General features: G+C 45.1%; 1 protein-coding gene and 2 non-coding genes across 4 annotated transcripts in view; 1 reads left to right on the top strand and 2 right to left on the bottom strand.

Moving 5' to 3' along the window:
• Positions 1-25,421, top strand: part of NFIB (nuclear factor I B) — a 561,260-nt gene that overhangs the window by 68,776 nt on the left and 467,063 nt on the right. The gene's annotated exons all lie outside the window — the stretch shown is intronic.
• On the bottom strand, positions 12,987-13,058 carry TRNAH-GUG (transfer RNA histidin (anticodon GUG)). Its single transcript has one exon. It is a non-coding gene; the product is annotated as a tRNA-His (tRNA).
• On the bottom strand, positions 15,189-15,260 carry TRNAH-GUG (transfer RNA histidin (anticodon GUG)). The gene has a single exon. It is a non-coding gene; the product is annotated as a tRNA-His (tRNA).

Here is a 25,421-nt window from a genome sequence, read left to right on the forward strand (position 1 = left end):
TTGCTAAATATACTGTGTATATGAAAATACAGTATATTTTAGAGGTTAGTAAAGTCACATCTATTTTATACTTCGCCCTGTGCCTGTTATGTAAAAAACTATAAATGCATCATCACAATAGTTTCTGAAATAACAGACAGATACCAGGAGTTAGCTTACCTGGTAACGACAAGTTACACTTGAGGACAGGTACACATTGAGACTCGGCTACTCTCGGGAACAGGAAATATCAATCAGCCTCTCTAGGAAGGATCGAGGGTCAGGCAGTATAATGGCAAGGAAACAGGAACCATAAATACTTAACCTAACCAGCTACATCACATCACTCCATTGATTTATTACACGCAAATTTCTATTGAGGGTCCCGGTCACATGGGCCCTTATGTGAGTATTGGATTTGTTCTTATGCATAATAAATGTCATTGTTTTAAACGGAGAACACTTAGATTAGCTTTGGTTATTATTGTTACATGTTGGGAGTAACTTTGCTGCATGGATGAGAAAAGCTGATATATGGAGATCTGAGGTTGATCAGAAAGGAGGATTGATCGTCACGGTGACCAGTGAAACGCTTAGACCTTATAATATGGGTCTTTTAGGAAACTGGTAAGCCTGCACTTTGAAGGGTGTTTGGTGATGGAAGTGACATTTTGAAGTACCATACAGCGCTAAAGTTATATGGCTATAAGTTTATGGAGTCTACCTGAGGACTTTTACTTCCCGGCAGCATATGGGACTCTTTTACATTCTTTTGCGCGGATATACTATCGTATCCAGTGGTAGATGACTGCAGAACCACTTCCATGGTGAAGAGAAAACTCTTCACAGCTGCCAACCAAGTGAACAACACTCTCCAAGGGGTAAGAGTATTGATATCCCAGTATACCTTAAACAAAAGACTAAAATAAAGTAAATACAGAGGGTGCACTGCAAGGTGCAAGCCACTCATAAGCTTCAAGAATAGAAAGGCTAGATAGGACTTTACTTATGAACATCTATAAGAGCCAGCACAGTTCAGGAAAAACACTTTTTGGACAGAAGAAACCAAGCTCAACTTTTACCAGAATGATGGCAAGAAAAAACATATGGAGAAGGCATAGAACAGCTCATTATCCAAAGCATACCACATCATCTGTAAAACATGGAGGGAGCGGTGTGATGGCTGCCAGGGGCACTGGGACACTAGTGTTTATTGATGATGTGACACAGGACAGGAGCAGCCAAATTAATTTTGAAATGTTCAGAAACATACTTTCTGCTCATATCCAGCTAAATGCAATCAAATTGATAGAGCAGCATTTTATGATACAGATGGACAGTGACCCAAAAACATACAGCCAAAGCAACCCAGGAGTTTATTAAAGCAAAAAAGTGGAAAAGTCTTGAATGGCCAGGTCTTTCACCTGAACTTAAAGCGGACCCAAACCAAACATTTTTTATTCAAAATATTTAGTTGCACCACTCTGACACATACACAAATAAATAAACACTCCTTTAAGCCAATGAGCATTTCAGTGCATGCTTTTCATCCTTCTCTTTTCATAACTAGGGTTATACAGGTGGCAGCCATTTGCAATTCCTCCTTTGCTGGACACCATCTACTCCACCAGTTTGCCAGATTCTGTCCCGGCAATATGAAAGGAAGTGAGGGGTTCCTCCAATAAATGTACATTTTTTTATATTTGTCATCATGGGGGGAGGAGGAGTGCACCCAGGGCTCGGCGGAAAGCTTACCTGTTGTTGGGGAGGCCGGCCAAGATGGCGCCAGGAGCCGGCGTGGTGAAGACGCCGTGGTCACTTCCGGTACACCAGCCGGAAGTGACGAAAGAGGCCGAAGAGACGCATGCGCGGCCGCCAGGCGTACCCTCCGATGACGCCAATGCGGCCTGTGTTACGCTTGGAGGCCGGAATTCCTGGAAGGGAGGCGGAATTAAGGGCTGAGGTGCAGGCGCAGTTACCAGACGGAGTTCCGGAGGCTATCAGCATGGAGGAAGGCGGGAGTCCGCGAGCAGAGGCGGAAATGGAAAGCAGGGAGGCGGATTCCCATGCAGATGGGGAGGAGGGGCTGCCAGCGGACTCAGAAGACATAGAGGACAGTGAGGCAACTGTCCTGGGACTTTCAGAGCTTGCTAAGGAGGATGTTTTCACAGAAGAAGACGAGCAACTGGCCAAGCAGCTGGGACCAGAGGCAGGTCTCTCTGGGGAAGACCTTTTTGAAGCAACCTCTCTTGATAACAGGGCAGTGGTTCCTGGACCTTTTAGCCTTGCAACAAGCTTAAAGGAGGATGCTGACTGAGTTACTGGCCCAGGATCTCCTTGGGGAACCTGGTGGAGCGAACCGGGGCCCTCTTGTGGATCATGATGGAACTGAGGAACGTGATTCATCAGATGGTGAGAAACCAGATTGTTCCTTATTGTCTAAGAGGGCAAAAAAGGCAGGAATCGGTACAGTAAAGCTGTGAGGCTGGAGTTAGAGTTTGGGGGTAAGACGGGTAGGAGAAGAGACAGACCTTTCCTCTGTGGAGGATGGAGGTAGGGATGGTGGGGTGAAGAGTAAAGGAGGTAAGGGTAGCAAGAAGTCTCCTGTCTTCCACCAGGAATCAGAAGGTGGAGATATTTATGTGGAAACTGGGAAAGTTCGCAGAAGTATTGTATCCAAAAATCTTGCAAATATGTTTGATAGGAATCTTTTTTCAGATTTTTATTCTGATGACAGTGACAGTGAGAAAGGGAAAAAGAAAGGGAAGAAGAAGAAGAAAACAAAACATCTAGAGCCCCCTCCAGTGGCTGTCGAGAACTTGCTTACAGAGTTCAAGACAGCGAATGTCACTTACAGACTGGAAAGGGAAAGGCTGGTTGTCATTGATGATCACTCTAACGAGGCAATCATCCTGAAGTTGGAACAGGGGGGAGATTATTGGGGCTTATATCTGGTAGGCATGGGTGACCCCGATTGTGGTCGGGCCGAAGACAAGAAGTTTATAATTGAAAATGATGTTGTTAAGAGGTTTTCTTTCAATGGCAAGATTGAGTGGAGCGAGACTATATTCGGGCTTGGGCCGAATGCCCCCAGATATAAGCCCCCTCCTCCCCGTTTCCACCGGGGAAATTGCTCAAGGTGCTGATGGTGCTGCTGAAGGTGGTGTTGATGCTGGCTTGATGGCTGGGGGTGGCATTGCTGAGCCGGGGCTGCCGGAGCTTGAGAGTGTGACTAGAGTGGGCTTTCCAGCCCTGGGTCCCGCTGCAAACCCGGGGGCACTCACTCCTTTGGCTGCTCCGGTTCAGGGTGCCACTTCAGCTAAACCGCTGTCTTATTCTAGGGTTGCAAGAGGTCCTGCTCCAGGGAGGAGAGTCTTGGCTCCCCTGGAGACAGAATCGGAGGCCTACACCCCAGGCCGAAGGAATGTTGTGAGGCTAAAGTGGGAGCACACAACGGCGATTCCATCCAAGAAGGTATTCGTTCAGTATTTACTCGGCCTGGGGGTCTTTTCACGATTCTGGCTCCAGGGGACCCCCCACAGTACTTCAATGTGTTCTTCCTCTCCCAGCATGGTATGGAGAATTTTTTAGAGGAGAGGCTGAAGGAGTCAGTCGAGGGGGGGGGGGGGGGGGGAATGGCACGGCTTTAAAGTCATTCCTCTCTCGAGGCAGTCGCTGGAGAGGAAGGCACACATCATTGTGCAAAATGAAAGTATTCCGGTGCGGGACCTGATGACCTGGGTCCAGCATTACGCAGAAATCATGTCCCCACCCCACAAGGTCCTGGATGAGCTCGGGATTTGGTGGGGGGAGTATGAGGTGGCAATCAAGCTCCATGTTAAGGAAGGGGTCGTCACCCATATTCCCCGTTCCGCCCTTATAGGGCGGGACAAAGTAATCACCTTTTACCCGGGCCAACCCAGGACCTGCAATAGATGTGGCAAGCGGGGACATCTTGCCAGTGGTTGCCCAGATCCGAGGTGCGGTCGGTGCCAGGAGTTTGGGCACTCTACCTCCTCCTGTAAGCGTATAACGTGCAATTTTTGTTTTGAATTCGGCCACCCCTACACAGAGTGCCCGATCTCCTGGACCACGATGCCCTCTGATCTGAAGAGGGCCATGTTGGCCCATATGGAGGAGAGTCAGGATGTCTCAGAGTCAGCCCCAAGTGTTTCTGTCCAGCCCGTTCCAGTCCTTGATATTTCAATGTCTGTTGTCAACCCGTGCTCTGTAGTGCCTTCCTCTGTTTTTCCTCCAGCCAGCATGGCCCTTGTAGGGCAGACTGGGCCCAGGTCATCGGCTTTCGTCCCGGATGCTGCTCATGGTGGGGGAGACTCTCCTCCCAAGGAGCAGCGGCCTAGACCGGAGAGGAATAGGAGGGGTGGGGGTCTCAGACCTCTCCCCCCTGTTCCCACAACAAATCCTCCCGTCCCTTTGCTTAGGAGGAGAAATCTTCCTACACCCGTTCCCTCTGCCACCGTCCCTTCCACTTCCCCTCCTGCCCTCCCGGCCCCTCCTGTAGCCCCTTCCCCTCCTGGCCCCCCTGCTCCTGTTGTGGTCCCCTCCCCTCCTGGCCCCCCTGCTTCTGTTGTGCCCCCTCCGCCTCCTGCCCTCTCCTGTGGCCCCTTCCCCTCCTGCCCCCCCCTGCTCCTGTTGTGGTCCCTTCCCCTCCTGGCCCCCTGCTCCTGTTGTGGTCCCTTCCCCTCCTGGCCCCCCTGCTTCTGTTGTGCCCCCTCCCCCTCCTGCCCTCCCAGCCCCTCCAGTGGCCTCTTCCGCTCCCCCTGACTTCCCTTCCCCTTCTCCCTCTGGCAGTGAAGCTGCCCCTTTCTTTGCTGGCCCGGTTGCTACGGCTTTCTCCTTTACAGCTCCCACTTCAACTGGAGCTGCTCTTGCCCCATGGAAGCAGGAGCATTTATCTATTGAGGAGAGGCAATACTTAGAGCAGCGGTTCAAGATTAAAAAGAAAAAAGGTGGTGGGCCCAAGGCTCTTTCTAGAGCTGTCCCCGAGGAAAAAAAGGGAAGCCAAAAGGCTGGCGATCTCCCAGAGGAGGGAGAAAGACAAAAAGGAGTTGAGCCTATCAAATAGGTTTGAAGTCTTGGCTACCACTCCTCTCGCGTCAGAGGAGGATGAGATGGTAACTGATAGTTCTGGTGCTGTTGAGGAGATTTTGTAATTTGTATTTATGGGATTTTCTTTTTGTTTATGTTGTCTTTTTTCCTTTTGTTTTTTGTCTTTGTTTAAGGGAGTATAAAGGGAATCCTTAATCATTCTGATGGCAATTCCCCCACCACTCATGTTAGCAACGATCAACGTTGCTAGCATTAAAATGACCAGAGCTCGAAAATTGGCTTTTTCGTTTTTGGCTGCCCTCGAGGCTGATGTTTTCTTCCTGCAGGAGACCAGGCTCACCTCTATGTCTGACCTCTGGTTGGCTGAGAGGGACTGGGTGTCCGGTCCGAGTTTTTGGTCTCTTGCGGGAGACCCTGGTAGTGGTGTGGCGGTCCTCTTTAGGGCCGACATGGTAACTTGCCGGCGAATTATTGAGGTGGAGATGGGTAGGTGTCTGGTCTTGGACATCTGCGTGAGGGGGCAGGATCTCAGGCTAATTAACATCTATGCCGACCCCAAGTCTAAGGGGGAGAGAAAGCGCCTCTTCATGCAGGTCAGGCCATTCCTTTTTTTAGCCTATCCTGTGATCCTGGGTGCTGTTTTTAACACCATCACCAGGGCCATGGACAGGGCAAGGGCCCAGGTCCGGATAGGTGTTGACAGCAGGTTTTTAGCTAGATTAGTTGTTGAGGCTGATCTGGTGGACGTGCACATTCGCCATTCACCGGATCTCACGGGGTTCACCTTTTACAGAGGTAGTAGTGGGTCTAGGATAGATAGGTTTTTTGTTTCAGAGAGCCTCATCATTTCAACTCCCAAGTTGTTGGCGGTGGAGTTCTCTGATCACCTTATTCTGTCGGTGGGCTTGAATTCTTCGGATGCTCCTCCCAGGGGTAGGGGTATTTGGAGGATGAATTCGTCCCTGCTGCTGGAAGATGAGGTGAGACAATCCTTTGAGGAGTTTTTTCATGCACAGGTCTGTGCATGTGAACTACAGTATTTTTCGGACTATAAGACGCTCCGGAGTATAAGACGCACCTAGCTTTTGAGAGCAAAAACCAGGGGAAAAAAAGAAAAATACTAAATCTGGTGCGTTCATGGTCCAGGAGCGTCTTGTAGATGTTCTCCCTAATTATATATCCTCCTCTAGTCCCCCAGTCCCCCTTGTGTCCTCCTGTCCCCATTGGAGTCGTCCTCCCGTCCCCTTTCATGTCCCCCTCTTGCCCCCACGAGACAGTAAATTAGAAATTCAATCTCCTGGTGTAAGGTATTGCTGACTCACCTGAAACTGGAAGCCTGCGATGAACAGCCGCTTGTCTCGCTCACTCCTTCCTCATAGAGACGGTCACGTATGTAATGACGCAACCAGGAAGTGCCAGCAATAGGAGGAAGGAGTGAGCCTTGAGACAAGCAGCTGTTCATCGCAGGCTTCAAGTTTCACGTGAGTGATGTCCGTGGCTAATTACCAATACCTTACACCAGAAGATTGAATGCTAATTTACTTACAAGGGCAGGAGGCACGTGCTAATTAGATTACACGGGTGGGAGGTGCGTCATTGAATGCTAATTAGCTTACAGGGAGGGGAGGGTGGCGTGACTGAATGCTAATTAGTTTACATAGGCAGCCGGTGATCAATGCTAATTATGTTTACAGGAGACAACCACCACTATTCACCTTACATATGGGCAGTGAAGGAGGACAGCACAGACATTACAGGGAGTCCCCGACAACGCGGCGGTTCGTAGCGGCGGGCATTCGTATGTCGGGAACTCCCTGTATTCGGTCTATAAGACGCGGGCACTCCCCCCCCCCCACTTTTGGGGAAGTAAAAGTGCCTCTTATAGTCTGAAAAATACGGTATTTGTGTAATGTGCTACATAGATTGTGTTCAGTAATGTGTACTCTGTGTATGTACTGTAAATTTCAGTGTGTGTGTGTGTGTGTGTGTGTGTGTGTGTGTGTGTGTGCGTGCGTGCGTGCGTGCGTGCGTGCGTGCGTGGATGTGTGTGTGTGTGTGTGTGTGTGTGTGTGTGTGTGTCCCACTGACAGTCCTGCACCTTCAGGCAGATTTCTGGCCTGTCCTCTGACACTGCTCTCTCTAGGATGTTATTTCAGCTAGACTTTCAGCTTCTCCTTAGCAGAGACCTTCAGAGTTTTGGCTATTTTCCGAATAAGATAAACTTGTCTTTGGAACTACTCAAGGACACAAGTAGTTCTAAAGGCTACCTGTAATGATCTGCTCTGCTGTCTGCACAGGCAGGCAGCTTTTTGACCATTATTCAGGTCTGCATGCTGCAGACTTGCTTTTCTGGTGAGGGATTTGCATCCACTTGTCATGCAAATTGCTTATCTGCTTCCTTTGAAGGCTTGCAGTATAAATGCCATTTCCTCCCAGAATTCCCTGCTGGTCATAAAGGTTTGGTTCTGCTGGACTTACCTTGAGTTTCAGCCCTCTGATATTGTTTGCTAATATTGTCTTAGAGTAGTTATCCTTGGGAGTGCACTAGCATTCCTTCTAGCGCAGTCAGGTGGTTTATTATCTGTATTGCCTAGTTCTGTTTGGATCGCATTCGCCCTAGCGGTAGAGGTGGTGGATCCTTCTGTACTCTGTCTTGGAGTGTAAGCCAGAGCTGTGGTTGCTACAGGTTACTCCTTCTGTCTGTCTTGTCTGGTCCGTGCGATGGTACTGTCGCCAGCGGTGGCTGACAGAAAATTGCTCTGTCCTGTTCCTAGATCGCATTCGCCCTAGCGTTAGAGGCGGTGGATCTCTCGCCTGAACCTTGGAGTTTAACCTTAGCTGCGGTTGCTAGTGGTTACTCATTCTGTCTGTCTTGTCTGGACGAACGCTTGCTGTTGTCTGGGTGAGGCAACCGATTAGCAAGCGTTCGTGTTCTTTGTTTGTTTTCTTTTTTCGTGTTTCATCTGTTAGTCAGGGTTGGTACGCTTTGTTGCTGTTGCACTTAACGTGCGGTGACAGTGACTTGCACGCGCTTTGACGCTATTGCGCTTAACGAATGAAGGGATGGACCGAGGACCAGCAAGGCTCTATGGTATTCAGAGTCTTCCCTCTATTTAGGTATGTGTCTAACATAAAGTGAGTGACTTTACTTCAAGTTGTTTTTAAGGAAATTCAGGTCAAAGGCCAAGTGTTTGAGCAAAACAGGATTTTAGTTCCCTGCTCAGTTTTAGGCTCAAGTCTTGCAACTGAGTTTGCATTATGGTCCTTTGTCATCAACCCTGGCTTGTTTACTGACTTTTTTTTAGTTGCTGCTTGCCTTAATCTACTGTTTAAATCTAATGCGGATATTGGGAACGCTGTAGATGTGACACTTGGAATTTGCAAAGGCTTTGGATACTATTCTGTACAACTGTCTTGTGCAGAAGTTGAGGATGCACGGGGTGGGGAAGGATCTGTGTGCATGGAAAAGAAACTGGCTAGTGGACAGAAAGCAACAAGTTGTGGGTATTGGATCATAGTCAAAATGGATGACTGTTAGCAGTGGGGTCCCACAAGGGTCAGTACTAGATCCAGTACTCTTCAATTCATTTATTAATAGACTAGTAGATGAAGAAGAAATTAATGTTGCTATTTTTGCAGATACTAAGTTATGCCGAATTCTCCACACACAAGGAGCTAGTGACATATTACAGAAGCATCTGGATAGGATGGCACGTAAATGGCAGGTAAAATTCAATGCTGAGAATTGTAAAGTGAAGCATCTACATACCAATGGTCTAGCACCACACAAAATACATGGAATACAGACTGGAACATCAAACTTGGGAGAGGGACTAAGCAGTACTTGTTGACAACAAGTTAAATAATCATATTCAATGCCAAGCAGCTGTAGCTAAAGCAAATAAAAAAAAAAAGCTTGTTGGATATGTGATCATGGCCGTACTCCTCTTCATGCATGTGTGGCCGTACTACATCTGCACTAGTCTGGGTGCACCTGCGCAGTAAGCCTAAGCCACTCATCCATAAATGGCTCTGTGCTACAGTGCAGTGAAGTTTTAGAAGGTCTTGAGCAGTGGCAATATTCTGGAGGAGGAAGTGGGAAGCCTTTGGTAAGTATCTCAGTTTTTTATTGTATGCAACAAGTTTTCCTCTGGATCAGCTGAGATATGTGACGGTGTAGGCTAGTGTACAATATTTTCTGGTTGAATATTTTTTCAACCCAACTACTGTATGTAACTATGTGACCCTTCCTATCTGCTTTCATCCTTAGCATGTTCTACACTGCACTTTAGGCTCACAATTTGGTATCTTACATCGGTTCTATCTGCCATTAGCTGTTGAAGTACTCATATACTAGTTAGGCAATGGACACTGAATGTCAACCAGTGAGCAGCTTTATCATAGTGGTGGCCAGTCAGAGGACTGTGTATCTCTTTCACCCTTTTTGTAAATAGAAGCAAAGTACCAAAAGCTGCTTAGAACGCTTTACTCTGATCTATATTTCACCACTACAAACTGCTTTTATACCTGCCAAAAGTTTTGCAACAGTAAAATAGCACTTTTTACTTGGAAATCAATGTTGCGCAATAGTACATTCAGCTGTAGTTACACGCCACTGTTTAACCACTTAATGATAAGCTGACTTATAAAAACGTCCTGCTAGAGCCTCTTAATGGCTCCAGGACGTTTTTATAAGTAAGACAGTGCTGCTGCCGCTGTGCGCGTGCATTCACGTGCAAAAAGTGAAAAAAAAAAACACCCAGAGAAAAAAATACACCTTTATTTTCAAATACTATATTGTCACCATACTTTGTACTAGGGACATAATTAAAATGTTGTGATAACCAGGACAAATAGGCAGATGAAATGTGTGGGTTTTAAAGGGAACCAGAGATGAACGATTCACACAAAATAAACATATCAGTTGATAGCTTGTAAAGAATAAATGCTCTACCTGATAATTTCGTCACTCTGGTGTGCCTTTTTGAGTGTTTTTTTATCCATTATTGCTCCAGGAAATATCCAATATGGCCGCCGGCTCATACCTGTTCTGCTTCCGGGTTATAAGTTGTTCTGGATGTGCTGTCTATCCTCTATGAGACTATAGACAAGAAGGGCTGCTGCAGCCTTTCATCTGTCTGCTTTCAACTATTATTCTGTAAATGCTGTGTGGCTGCCTGTAGGAAGTGTCTCTCATAGAAATGAAACTGCATACAGATAATGACAGGCTGCACACTGCACACAGAAACACTGTTTCAGAGCTTTTTTCTTGGCAGCAGCAGCCCCTCCCATGTCAACAGCTCTGAGTATGAAATCTGATCCAGGAGGTGGCAGGCTTGGGCTTGAAAAGACTCCACAGAAGAGTGACTCAGCTATAATGATTCCAGGTCAAACCTCGACTGAATAGTCGGTGGATTCTTATCACAGTTGATAACAGATAGATTAGACTAAGAAGAATAAAACTAAAAGCAGGATAGGTGTTTACTGTCATGTTCCCACTGATAAATGTAATAAAATACATAAGGGTGCTTCGTCTCTGGTTCTCTTTAAGCACAGTAGCAGTGTTTATATTAAGACTATAGGGGCTGAAATTGGAGAAATAGTGTATTTTTTCATTTTTTCCTTGTTTTTCCCTTTAAAATGCATACAAAATAAAGTAATTACTAAAAACAAATATCAACCCCAAAAAGCCCAATTGGTGGTGAAAAAAAACCAAGATATAGATCATTTAACTGTGATTAGTAGTGATTAAGCTATTGGCAAATGAAAGGGATGAGCATTGAAAGGTGAAAATCACTCCTGTCCGTTATGGTAAAAACGCTTTTGGGGTGAAGTGGTTAAAGGACACCTGAAGCGAAAATAAACTAATGAAATAAATGATTGTAACTATCTTCCTTCACCTAAAAATGACTTTTTAAGATATTCCACAGTTTTATTTTATGTTTAAATCTACTTTTTAAGTTTTAACTGTTTTATTGTTTTTGCTCAATAACACATTCATTGAAGTATGCCAGAGCTAAAAATCTATGAACCTTTGACCATTTTTATCTCTTTCCTGCTCTCAGAAGCCATTTTTTGCAAGGAAAGTGTATTATAGTTGGAATTTCTTATCAGTGAGGGTCACACTGTAGTCACTTCCTGCCTGAGTCAGGACTGAGTCAGCCATTTACATACCTGATATTTAACTGTTTCAGGCAGAGAAACAAAAAAAGGAACACAGCATAGTTATTAGTGTGCTTGGCACTGTACCAACCCATGTCTATCTCATCATGTCACACGTCACTTTGGATATCCTTTAAGAAGGCATTGCTGTACGATGGGCCCAGCAGCAATAGTAAGGCTGCAGGAGCATAATTTTGCAGTAGGTGCAGAATTGCTGGCAAGGTAGCAGCATAGGATTGCATTGAGTTCAAAATTGTTTGCAAGGCAGCAGACGGAAATTGTCACAGAGGGTGAATTGCAGTAGGTGCACATTTGCTGACAAAGCAGCAGAAGAATAGTATTGGAGGATGCAGAACTGGTGGCAAGGGAGAAGATACACAGTATAGTGTGCATACTTTATTTTATTTTATGAATAGTTACTAGTCTTGCAGCTCTTGTGGAGCCACTTGCATAGGTTCGTTTTTGTGTGCCACCCTTGCAGCACACAAAATTATAAATTACCTGTGATAAAATGACAGTGAGAACATTAATGTACAAACAAGTAAATCGCTCTCTTATTGAATACTGAATACTGTGTTGTAAGCACTGCAAAGTCCAGGTTCCAATATTTATTGCGCAAAAAAGTCCAGATACCAGATGAAGATGCAGACAGGTGGGTACAGGTGAAGACCAGGACAGCTTCACCTGCCTGCACCTTCATTTGGTTCAAAATCGAATATCATCACCTTCATTGATTGCGTTCTTGAATGGCTGTGCACAGATGCCATGCCCACAAGCGTCCTTGGCACGCCCAGTTTGGAAATACACAGCTGTGTGAGAGCCTGTACAGGGAGTGCGGATTGGCATAGCACTGGAGATACAAACAGAGTCTATAGAGCAAAATGGGCCAGGTACAATAAGGAACCTGGTAGTGTCTGGAGACCTTTGAACTGAGAAAAAGAGTACCTTCTTTTTCCCTTAAAGGACAACTGTAGGGGGGTAGGGAAAAAAGAGTTAAACCTACCCGGGGCTTCTAATGGCCCCTGGCAGACGTCCTGTGCCCACACAGCATCTCACTGATGCTCTGCTCTCCGCCTCCAGTACACTTCTGGAATTTAAACCACTGCGCTTGTGCAGCCGTGTCCTCGCTCCCACTGACGTCACCAGGAGCATACTGCACAAGCGCAGACTGTACTGGGCCTGCACAATAAACTCCTGGTGATCTCAGCTGGAGCAAGAGCACGGCCGCACAGGAGCAGTGGTTTTCTGACTTTACAGTTGCAAATTCCGGAAGTAAACCGGAGGCTTGGACCGGAGCATCGATGACTGACTGTGCAGGCACAGGACATCTGCGGGGGACCATTGGAAGCCCCAGGTAAGTTCAACTCTTTTTCCAGCTACTCCCCTACTGTACTCCTTTAAAAGCACAAAAAAATAGAATAAGTCTGAAAAAAAAAATCATTCTTAGGGTGGCCACTAATGATCCAATCTTTTTCATCCAATCTTACCATTTCTATGTAATATAAGGTAACTGCCTGAAGTATCCATTCAGTATATTCACTCAATTTACCCTTATACTACATAGATTTGGTAAGATTGGATGAAAAAGATTGGATCATTAGTGGCTACCATTAGAAATCTACCACACACACACATTGCAAATAGATATATATATATATATATACACACACACACACACACACTTGCTCTGGTCTATAAGGTGGAAATAACCTCTAGAAGTTAAGTGGTTAAATTATCAAAATCTTCCCCTCAGCCGTGATAGGAGACTTTACTCCTGCCGTGACTCGGATTCGAACCGAGGTTGCTGCGGCCACAACGCAGAGTACTAACCACTATACGATCACGGCATGCCACTGGAGAAGTGCTGGTACTGCAGGAAACAGTGTTTCTGAGCTTGCCAATTGACGAGTACAGTTTTGTCACTGACTCCAGCAATTTTTTTTTAAAGACCACTGTTAGCTAAAGAGAAAAGTTCACCTTGCTTGTTGAAAGAGGTTTTCTTACTGGTGAGCTTCATAACACACAGCATGTGCAGAGCAGAGAAATGAAGACTATGCTGTACTGCGTTCCTGCTGCATTGCCAGCAAATCTGCAGCCATTGATGTACTGTGCAACTGTTGCATCACCAACAATTATGCACCCACTGCAAACACATAGTTACACTGCCCATTCACAAAGCAATCTCTGGCCAACGATTTAGGAAAATTATTGTTTTGATCGAATTTAAATGACCACAACTGATGGCAAGGTAGCAGTAGTATGAGTTCAGAATAAAGGTGCGTACACACATGCGACTATAGTAGTTTGTAACGATCGTTCCCCAATCTTTACCAACGACGATCGTTACAAAAACCGAACCACCAACTATTAAGGCAAACGACGAACGAGCCAAATCGCTACAAAAGTAAGTTCTGTCTCGACGGATTTTAACCAACGACGATCGTTTGCAAAAGTAGTACATCGTTGGAAACGGTCGTTCGTACTAGGCTTGACATGCGCATTTCACTATTTCTCTGTGAAACTTCTCATTTTTATGCGCAGGCGCAATAGTTGCTTTACGTGATGTAACGTTCGTTCTAACGATCAGATCGTTACACACCTTTTAAAACTATCTTTACATAGGTCGTTCTTTCATCAATTAAAAGTTCGTTCGTTGTTCTCAACGAACGATCGTTGTCGCATGTGTGTACGTAGCATTAGGGATGATCACAGATATGCAAATATGTCTGAGTTGATGCAAATTTTTATGCAACTGTATAGGTTTATACTGATTGGTCCATTTTCAAACTGCAAACATTTGAGTAAAAAAATTGCATAATATCAAAGATTTTGCATCTCATTGATCACCTATTTGGCAAGACAGCAAGTGCTGAGTATTGCAGTGGATGCAGAATGGCTGGCAAGGCACTAGAGGCATAGTACAGTGGGTCCAAGTATTACAGAGAGGGCAGAATTGCTGACAGAGCATAATATTACAGTATGTTTAGAACTGTGTTGACAAAGGGCAAAATTATAGTACTGAGGATGTAAGATTGCTGGCAAGGCACTAGACCCACAGTATAGTAAATTAAAAATTGCTGGCAAGTCAGCAGCTGGACATTGCGCTGAAGTCCTAATTTCTGTGACCAGCGCATGCAGCGTGTTAAGAGGCCAACCAGCTCGGAGCAGCATATGGACAAGTAACATACTATTTTAGCAAAAATTGGTTATAAAAAGGTTTCCGATCATTTTCCTACTCAACACCTATAAACAGAACTTGTACAGATAGTCTCACCTTTCCTTGTTGCTTTTTAAACAGCACTTTATAACCGTTACACTGCTTTGTATTGTGATGCTGCTGTCTGTGTGTACAAGGAAATAACTGATCTGCGAGTTCCCCACGTGCTGGACCCATCACACAGTTTACTTCCCTATACAGCCTGATTGGCTGGAAGCGCCGTCAGTCATAGCGCTGAGCACATACGAGCGTCATCTGCTGCTAATACCATCATTGTAGTAGCTGTGTCCTTGCTGCAGTAAACTCAGTACAAACATGACTGAAAGCGACGATCATGTGTGTTTTGACATAGGAGAAGGTTTTATTAAAATTGCATATGATTGGTGCAGATATTTTTATGCATGTGGTTTTTTTGCAGCACTCTCACAGCGCGTGAAATGTCAGTACGTCCTAAAAAGACACATGTTTAGACGCTAGTAGAAGTCAATCACTTACTTCTCAATACCGTGTTGCAGTGTGTTTTGATGAGCATACACGTACGTGGTGCTGCACGCTTAGCCAATGTCCATCATTGTCATCATGAGGAAACGATTGAAACAAAAAGTTTAGGCATATGGCAGCACAAGCATTCATAAAATAACGCTGCACAGCTGTGTGTGAGGCGATTACATGTAACACTTCCAATACTCAGAAATATATCATATACAATATGATTCATAAAATAGCGTTCCCCACTGCCGTGATAGGAGACTTCAACTCCTGCCGTGACTCGGATTCGAACCGAGGTTGCTGCGGCCACAACGCAGAGTACTAACCACTATACGATCACGGCGCGCCACCTGGGAACATGCTGCCGATCTGTGTAGTTTCAACATCTCCCACTACATAATCAGAAGGTACTGGCGCCACCTTGTGTTCTTTTGCTTGGTAACTTTTAACCAAGTTTATTATAGGTACGCTGCTTTTTGCTTTGAAAGGATGAGATTAGAGGATGTCTATGAAGTAACGTGTCTAATACCATGTAGATATGAGCTACTTACGATATTGTCTCTTGTTATTGTTTGTTTTTTAAATTACAAGAGTTTTCATATACTTTTGTAATAACTATAGAGTTTAGCACATGTGCACTACTTCCTAAATATCACTAAAAAGTGCCAGAATCCTACTAGTGTATGGGTGGATGATATCTGGCAAGCCAACAAACACAAAGTATTGCAATGGGTGCAAAATGTATGACAAGGCAGCAGGAGAATTCTATTATTCATCAAAGTCCTTTATCAAACTAATGCCCCCTCCCCTTACACACTAGCTGTATACAGTCATATCATAAAAAAGGCTCAAGAATATTTTTAGTGGTTAATGGCATAAGTCATGTGACTACTGCTGCTGCTTCCTGTGCACAATTGGCAGCGCAGCTAATCTTTGTAGCGGAAAAGTTGAAATAAGCGTGAGATGATTCCTGATTAAAAGGGCGCCCATTATAATAGCGGGCAAACTGTGTGTGTGTGTGGGGGGGGGATAAGGTTATATGGCCAGAAGGGGGGGGGGGGGTTAAGGGTTAGGCACCACCTATGGGTTTGGTCATACTACAATACTGGTAAATATCACTGCTATTTGACTAAATCAGTGGAGTAGTAGAATATCAGTAAATTTACCGGTATTCCACTACCGCTTTCCTGTGTCATTTTAAAGGGAATATGAAGTAAACATAATCTTATGAGATAATGATTTGCATGCGTAGTACAGCTAAGAAATAGTACATTAGTAGCAAAGCTATGAGTCTCATATTGTTTCCAGTACAGAAATTGTTAAGAAACCTCAGTTATTATCTATGCAAAAGAGCTTCTCTGAGCTCTCCAACCAACCTTGGTCAATTACAGTGCTGTTTTCTGAAGCACTTATCTCAATCTGTCTCTAAGGCTGGGAATACATGTTTCGTTTTAGCCTTCGTTTTAGCCTTCGATTCGTTCGGTAAACGAATCGAGTGTTGAAAATGTATGTGAAAATAGTCATAATCTCATTATAGTTTCGATTAATAGACCCCAAAAACGAACGACTAGTGATCGAACATGTTTGATATTATCTCTCTTTATCCATCTAATCGAGCCATTGGTAGGCTTGATGGCTGTTCAGATCGATTATATATTCGTTTATGCCGTCCGTCCCTGTACTACATTTCGTTTCTTTGCAGCCTTCGATCATTGGAAAAACGAAACCATCAGAATCGAAAAAAAAAACGAAACCGTGGGTGGTGATATTAACCGTACGGTCGATTATTTCGGGATCGAAAAGGACAAAAGGCACAATCGAAACGAAGGTTTAAACGAAGGCAAAAACGAAACGTGTATTCCCAGCATTAGGCCCAGTGCACACCGAGCGGTTTTTGGAGCGATCCGCCGGCCGCATCCGCCTGGAAAAATGCTTGGCTAATGTATTGCAATGGGATGGTGCACACCGGCGGTTTGAGGTTTTTGCCAAGCCGCAAACGCGCCTCCTGCTGCGCGTTTGCGGTTTGCTAAAAAGCCTCAAACCGCCGGTGTGCACCACACATTGAAATACAATAGCCAAGCGTTTTCACTGGCTGATGCGGCTGGTGGATCGCATACAAAATCCGCTTGGTGTGCACCCGGCCAAATATCTGCTCTCTGCTCCCAAAACCGCTAGCGTTTTGACGATCTGCTAGCGGTTTTGGTGTGCACTGGGCCTTACTGTTTTTTTTAAGGTTTTACTGCAGGAAAGTTTAAAGGGTCATTAGCTCTGTTCTGTTTTATAGTTTAAAATACAGAATGTAGTTTTTAAACTTCAAATATTAGAGAATAATGCACTGTTATAAAAACAAAGTTATATAACTGAAAATACAAATATGAGACTCTTTTCTTTGCTACTAATGTTCTATTAATGTATCCGTACTACACATACATTTCATTATATCATATTTTTTTTTTCGCTTTAGTGTCATTTTAAACAGGCCCCCTTTTCATATGTATGCCTTTGTAGGCTCCAGAAAGCCATGCTGTTTCAACCAATAACATAAAACAGTTACATACTTACCTAAGTAGAGGGGTGCCTCTGGGTGATCCAGAGGCTTCCCTATCCATCCTGAAACCCACCGGTCCCAATCCATCCTGAAGCTGTGTAGAGATGACTTACACTGTTCATATTTCAAAAAGCAGTGTTTTGTTTCTTTTTTTTTTTAAATACTTGAAGGATGCTTGTAAAAGCTCGTGTTAAAAACAGTTTCCTTATCTACTGGTTGCCAGCATTTTTGGATAGTTTTCCTTATGTACCTTGCTGAAAGAAAAAATGTTGGTAGCTGATATAACTAACAAGTTAATAAAGATTAGGGGTCATCTGCTAATGTTGTGAACTAGTAAGCTAACCTTTCTACGGGTTAGCTTACTAGTTGCATGGTTGTCCTGCTGACCCTCTGCCTCTAAAACGTTGAGCCGTAGACACTGAATAAACATGCAGATGTCTATGACAAATTTGACAAGATTAGCTGCATGTTTGTTTCAGATCTGTGATTTAACAACAACAAATAACAATAACTTTTCTATAGCGCTTTTCTCCCATAGGACTCAAAGCGCTTAGTCTCCTTTAGATTTGGAGATGGAGCTGTCCTGAGTCCCTACTGACCAGAAAGATCAGCAGGACTGCCAGGAAACTGGTATGGTTTAACCTCCCTGGCGGTACGCAGTTTCAGAGGCTGCACCCGCAGGAGGATTTTTTGAAATAAAATGTGTTTTTTATGTTGTAGCTAGCACTTCGCTAGCTAACTATGTCCCCCAAGCCCCGCCGCACCTAACTAAACCCCCAATCACCACCGGCAATATTTACCCCTCCGCAATCCCGCGAAAGCCGCAGCTTCACCATTCAGCTTCACTCGTCACTGTGGCGACGATGGGACATGATGACTGACGTCATCGATGTCTTGCGCAGTGCCGATCCTCCCCATAGCGAAGCCTGGAGCTGATTGGGAGGCTGCGCCATTGTGGGATCGCTGGGGGGTACGTATTTCGGCGGCAATCGGGGGGATCGGTGGAGAGCGGTGGAACTTGGGGGACATAGTTAGCTAGCCAAGCGCTAGCTTAAGCATATACAGCAGATTTTACACAGCCTCTGTGTCTGTACTGTGCCTCCCAGGCCCCCCCTGCGCTCTGCTGACAAAAAAACAGTGCTAGCGGCATGCACCTTGTCGCTAGCAGGCTGTTTAACTCTGTGCTGCCTGTCACCGCCGTTCCCCCGCCTCCTCTATATCTCCGCTCCCCGCCCGCGTCCCTTCCCTCCAATCAGCTTAAGGAGGCAGAGAGGGAAGGGACGCGGGCGAGGAGCCACGATATAGAAGAGGTGGGGGAGCGGCGGTGACAGGCAGCACAAAGGTAAGCAGCCTGCTAGCGACAAGGTGCATGTCACTAGTACAGCGTTTTTTTTTCTGGGGGACAGCAGAGCGTGGAGGGGCCTGGGGGGGAACAGTACAGACACAGAGGCTGGTGATAGTATGCAGATCCAGCCTCAGTGTCCTAATAGCCTTCTTAACCACTTGAGGATTGCAGGGCTAAACCCCCCTAGTGACCAGGCCATTTTTAGCTAAATTGGCCACTGCAGCTTTAAGGCCAAGCTGCAGGGCCGCACAACTCAGCACACAAGTGATCCCCCCCCCCCTTTTCTCCCCACCAACAGAGCTCTCTGTTGGTGGGGTCTGATCGCTCCCCCCATGTTTATTTTTTTTTAAGTAAATATTATTGTTAGGTTTTTTTTTTCTAAAATCCCCTGTTCCTTTAAATTTATTCCTTCCCTCCCTCCCTCCCTCCCCACAGCCGGCCAATTATGGCGATCGGCTGTCATAGGCTTCTGCCTATAAGAGCCGATCGCTCTCTTGTCTCCCATGGGGACAGCCGTGTCACACGGCTGTCCCCGGTGCAGCGCTGCTGCTCATCGCAGCGCTGCACCAAGTAAATAGACGGCGTGATCGCCGTCTAACAGTCTCCCGAGCGGCAATAGCCGCTCGGAGACTGAAGGCGGGGCGGAGCTCCGCCCTCCGAGCATGAGATGCGCGCGCACCATGCGTGCGATCTCATGCTAAACAGAGCCCCAGGACTTTACGCCAATTGGCGTTAGGTGGTCCTGGGGCTGCCGCCGCGGCCACGCCTGCTGGCGTGACGCGGGCGGCAGGAGGTTAAAACCCACCTCGGGTTCTCTTTAAAAGGAAATATGGCAGCCTCCATTATTACTCCTCGGGTTCCCAAATATGGAAGCCTCCATAGGTCTTACTCCCCGGACAAAAAAAATGGGAAAAAATATATACTAAACCTGGTGCATCTATGGTGGAGGGGCATCATGTGGATTATGTCCCCTTTGTATCTCATGTCCCCTTGTACCTCTTGTTTCTCCCTGTGTCTTTCTCTGACCCCCATGTGTCCTCGAGTCCCCCACGTGTCCTCCTTGTGTCCTCCTCTATGCCCCTTTGTGTCCCCCTTGTGTCCTCCTCTATGCCCCTTTGTGTACCCCTTGTGTCCTCCTCTATGCCCCTTTGTGTCCCCCTTGTGTCTTTCTCTATGCCACCTTTGTGTACACCACTTGTCCCCCTGTGTCCTCCTCTACATGGGCACAGTACAGGTAGTCCCCGACATTTCAGAGGGTTGGAGGTTTGAATTGGCAGACGTTCACATGTCAGGAACTCCCTGCATTTGCACTATAAGACGCAGTGCCTTTTTCCCCACTTTTGGAGGAGACGAAGTGAGTCTTTTAGTCCAAAAAATACAGCACATTCTGACGGACGGTTGAATGATCTGTCATTTTGCGCAGTGTCACTGGATTTTCAACTGCTATTGTTTGACTTTGCTGTTCTGTTTGTGGTGTTTACATTTAGCTCCTATCATTGCTGGACTAGTTAGCTTTTATTTTATTACCTGAGTTAGGCAAAAAGAAAAATATCTACAGCTCGCCATACAAACAATGATTTTTATCACCCAGATGGGCCCCACCAGCTAGCCATTGTGCCCCCTTTGTGTCCCGCAAAAATGTAAAGCTGGAGCTGCCACTGAAAGCATAAAGGGGCTAACACATGTTTGCTTCCTGTAAAGCCTGTGTAGTGTACCTTAGCCTTCTGTTATGCTTATATCAAGAAGGAAATATATATAAAGCTTTGTACTGAGGTCAACCGGAGAGGTGAATCAAGCCCAGCCAGCAAAAACATGTCCTTGGAATCAGCATAAATGAGACAGGATAACAGCCCAGAGTACTTTAAAATTTCTTATATGGGTCAATGTCCTGTGAATTCTTGTGATCCAGAAAGTCGACTGATCAATCAGTGGTAGAAATGGTGAAACAATGCAGATCCTTGAATAGAACTTTACTGTTACAATCTAATAAGATTTCTGCTGAGACATGAAAAACTGAATGTGATTGAATGTTTTTTTTTTTCTGCAGATCAGGTCATATCGTTAATATAACATCTACGCAAAGAAAACTTTAAAGTGGTAGCTGATATCTTTTTCAAGTTGTCATACCACATATAGACATTGGAGCAGGACTTCTTTTGTATTTGAATGGTGGTTTATCCTTTTCAAATCTTCAAAAACTTCAGTTAGCCTGCCACAGAGTTACCTGGCAGCTTCAATGAGTTGTTAACATGACAACATATGTTAAATAAAATTAACTTCTCCATGAGCCCTTGCAGTTCTGGTTATGTTCCTGATGTTCTGAGTTTTACAAGTGTTCCACAACTTTATCTGCTCACCACTGCATCAATGCTGCCATATAAATGGGGAAGAGGCCAAGATCACCCACATTTCTGACTCCCTGGAGGTATAGGGTCTCAACTAGGGGCTCACAGATGAGTTACAGTTAGAAGTTTTCTAGAGACTGTTGCTAATTCGACCTTTTGATGGCTACACATGTCAATGCAGAACGTTGTGCAGCAAGTAAAAATGTACATATGGCTCACTTCCCCAGTTAATACTAATTTAGCCCCTGGGGTTTGTCTATATTTGTCTAGACTTCTCTTTTTCCTGTAGGTCCAGAAGCAAAGAGAGAGTGAGTGAGAGATGGCCATGGGAAGGAAAGAGATATAACCATGAGAGAGAGAAAGAGATTACCAAGGGAGAGAGAGATAACCATCGGAGAGAGAGAGATCACCATAGGAGAGAGAGATGACTGTGTGTGTGTGGGGGGGGTGGGGGGGGGGGACAAAAGGGAGAGACGTAGATGGAGAAGAAAGAAGCAAAGAGAGAGTGAGAGAGATGGCCATGGGAGGGAAAGAGATTTAACCATGGGAAAGAGATTACCAGGGGAGAGAGATTACCAGGGGAGAGAGAGATGACCATCAGCGAGAGAGAGATCACCATAGGAGATTGAGATGACTGTGGGGAAGGGAATGATAGAGAGAGAGATAATCATGGGATTGAGAGAGAGATAGATGACCATGGGAGAGAGAGAGATCACAATAGGAGAGATGACAGTAGGATAGAGAGAGTTATTCATGGGAGGGAGAGAGATGACCAGGGAGGGAGAGATAGATGACTATTGGAGAGAGAGATCACCATAGCAGAGAGACATGACCAGTGGAGAGTGAGTGAGAGAGAGAGAGAGAGAGAGAGAGAGAGAGAGAGAGAGAGAATCATGGGAGGAAGAAATCACTATAGGATACAGGAATTACAGTAGGAAAGAGAGAGAGAATCATGGGAGGGAGAGAGATGACCAGGGGAGGGAGAAATCACTATATGAGAGAGAGATGACAGTAGGAGAAAGAGAGAGAAATGATTATGAGAAGGAAAGAGTTGACCAGGGAAGGGGAAAACAAAGGGATGACGATGAGGGAGAGTGATCATCATAGGAGAGAGAGATGATCATGGAAGAGAGCTAATAATGCAGGTTTATTAGGATTCATGAGACAGGTCTGAGAAAAACTGGGTTAGAGGCGGTTAGAGGCAATATAGAGCGGAGAGAGAGAAAGGGGCTCATATACTTTTTTGTTTGTTTTCTCTCAACACTATGACAGAGGTATGAAAAGAGAGATAAGTGGTTGAGTCTCAGAGAAAGTTCCCTGTGTGGAGAGAGAGGATGGTGGTGGGACAAAGGGCTGTGAAGATCAGGACACACTATAGGGGGCTGTACACTAAATCATATTTATAAAACTAAACATAGACATTTTAACAAAATGAAAAAATCTTACAGGGAACCTGAAGTGATAGGGATATGAAAGCTGCCATATTTGTCTTCTTTTAAACAATACCAATTGCCTGGCAGCCCTGCTGATCTGTTTGGCTGCAGTAGTGTCTGAATCACACTAGAAACAAGCATGCAGCTAATCTTGTCAGATTAGACAAAAATGTCTGCTGCATGCTTGTTCAGGATTTATGGTTAAAAGTATTAGAGGCAGAGGATCAGTGGGACAGCCAGGCAATTGGTATTGTTTAAAAGGAAAGACATACAGTGGCTTGCAAAAGTATTCGGCCCCCTTGAAGTTTTCCACATTTTGTCACATTACTGTCACAAACATGAATCAATTTTATTGGAATTCCACGTGAAAGACCAATACAAAGTGGTGTACACATGAGAAGTGGAACGAAAATCATACATTATTCCAAACATTTTTTTTACAAATCAATAACTGCAAAGTGGGGTGTGCGTAATTAATCAGCCCCCTGAGTCAATACTTTGTAGAACCACCTTTTGCTGCAATTACAGCTGCCAGTCTTTTAGGGTATGTCTCTACCAGCTTTGCACATCTAGAGACTGAAAACCTTGCCCATTCTTCTTTGCAAAACAGCTCCAGATCAGTCCGATTAGATGGACAGCGTTTGTGAACAGCAGTTTTCAGATCTTGCCACAGATTCTCGACTTTGAGTGGGCCATTCTAACACATGGATAGGTTTTGTTTTAAACCATTCCATTGTTGCCCTGGCTTTATGTTTAGGGTCGTCGTCCTGCTGGAAGGTGAACCTCCGCCCCAGTCTCAAGTCTTTTGCAGACTCCAAGAGGTTTTCTTCCAAGAATTTGGCATCCATCTTCCCATCAACTTTGACCAGCTTCCCTGTCCCTGCTGAAGAGAAGCAACACCAGAGCATGATGCTGCTATCACCATATTTGACAGTGGGGATGGTGTGTTCTGAGTGATGTGCAGTGTTAGTTTACTGCCACACATAGCGTTTTGCATTTTGCCCAAAAAGTTCAGTTTTGGTCCCATCTGACCAGAGCACCTTCTTCCACATGTTTGCTGTGTCCCCCACATGGCAATATGGCAAACTGCAAACGGGACTTCTTATGCTTTTCTGTTAACAATGGCTTTCTTCTTGTCACTCTTGCATAAGAGCCAACTTTGTGCAGTGCACGACTAATAGTTGTCCTATGGACAGTTTCCCCCACCTGAGCTGTAGATCTCTGCAGCTCGTCCAGAGTCACCATGGGCCTCTTGACTGCATTTCTGATCAGCGCTCTCCTTGTTCGGCCTGTGAGTTTAGGTACACGGCCTTGTCTTGGTAGGTTTACAGTTGTGCCATACTCCATTTCTGAATGATCGCTTGAACAGTGCTCCGTGGGATGTTCAAGGCTTTGGAAATCTTTTTGTAGCTTAAGCCTGCTTTACATTTCTCAGTAACTTTATCCCTGACCTGTCTGGTGTGTTCTTTGGACTTCATGGTGTTGTTGCTCCTAATATTCTCTTAAACAACCTCTGAGGCCGTCACAGAGCAGCTGTATTTGTACTGACATTAGATTTCACACATGTGCACTCTATTTAGTCATTAGCACTCATCAGGCAATGTCTATGGGCAACTGACTGCACTTAGACCAAAGGGGGCTGAATAATTACGCACACCCCACTTTGCAGTTATTGATTTGTAAAAAATGTTTGGAATCATGTATGATTTTCGTTCCACTTCTCACGTGTACACCACTTTGTATTGGTCTTTCACGTGGAATTCCAATACAATTGATTCATGTTTGTGGCAGTAATGTGACAAAATGTGGAAAACTTTAAGGGGGCCGAATACTTTTGCAAGCCACTGTATGTCAGGGTCCATATACCTCTCACTTCAGGTTCCCTTTTTCTGTGCACTGGTGGCAATGGCAAGATGTTGCTGTGCATATTATAATGTGTATATGTGCTGTGACATGTGCCTAACTACAGGTGTTCATTTTGTGTGTAAGGCAATGATAGAAAGACTGATGCCCACTATTTACATTTATTCATACACTTTCTATGAAACATACCTGAGGGTGGAGGAGTTGTGCTGTGCGCACAGCTGCTTTCATATGTTTATGGCCAGCTTCAGATATAATGCAAAAGAGTGTGAGCAGTAATGAGAGAGATTAGCTCTGCAGTGTGCTGTGCTTCTTTTCTCTCTCCATCTTAAACTACAATTAAATCTTCCATTCCTCTCAGGGATTTATCTTCCGGCTATAACAATCTGGCTGAGATTAAGCAAGTCTATCTATCCACGGATACATGCCTCCACACTATACGTTTCTTTGTTTGGTACGGAAATCCTGGAAGTCTCTGTGAGAGGCACCTTGATAATGAGAAAGAAAGAGAACATGCACACATCTGACCAGAGGCGGACATAGGCCTGTGCAGACCTTGCAGCCGCACAGGGGCCTCATGCCCTCTAGGGCCCATGCAATTGCACCAGTTAGGGCCTGATTATCCTCTAGGCATTTTTCCATGTATTCCTCTATGAAACTCAAGAGAAACAGTAGTAATAACTTGTACCCCAGTCAGATACAAGTTTAAAATGTGTGCTAAATTACGGTAATACAGTACCTACAGAATACGACCTAGCTTCATGTACTTTAATCTTATTGGAATAGTTTGCATCCAACCATGATCTGTTCTAACCACCCCCACTCATATGGGGCCCGCTTCATTTATTCTGCACAGGGGCCCATCATTGGCTTTGTCCACCACTGCATCTGACCATAGGATGGAAGAAGCATGCAAGCTCCGGTCACCAAAGCAATGCAGATAGAAATTACATTTTCCCCACCCAAAAGG

This window comes from Hyperolius riggenbachi, chromosome 1 (assembly GCF_040937935.1).
Source record: "Hyperolius riggenbachi isolate aHypRig1 chromosome 1, aHypRig1.pri, whole genome shotgun sequence".
In the NCBI taxonomy this organism is placed as follows: Eukaryota; Metazoa; Chordata; class Amphibia; order Anura; family Hyperoliidae; genus Hyperolius; species Hyperolius riggenbachi.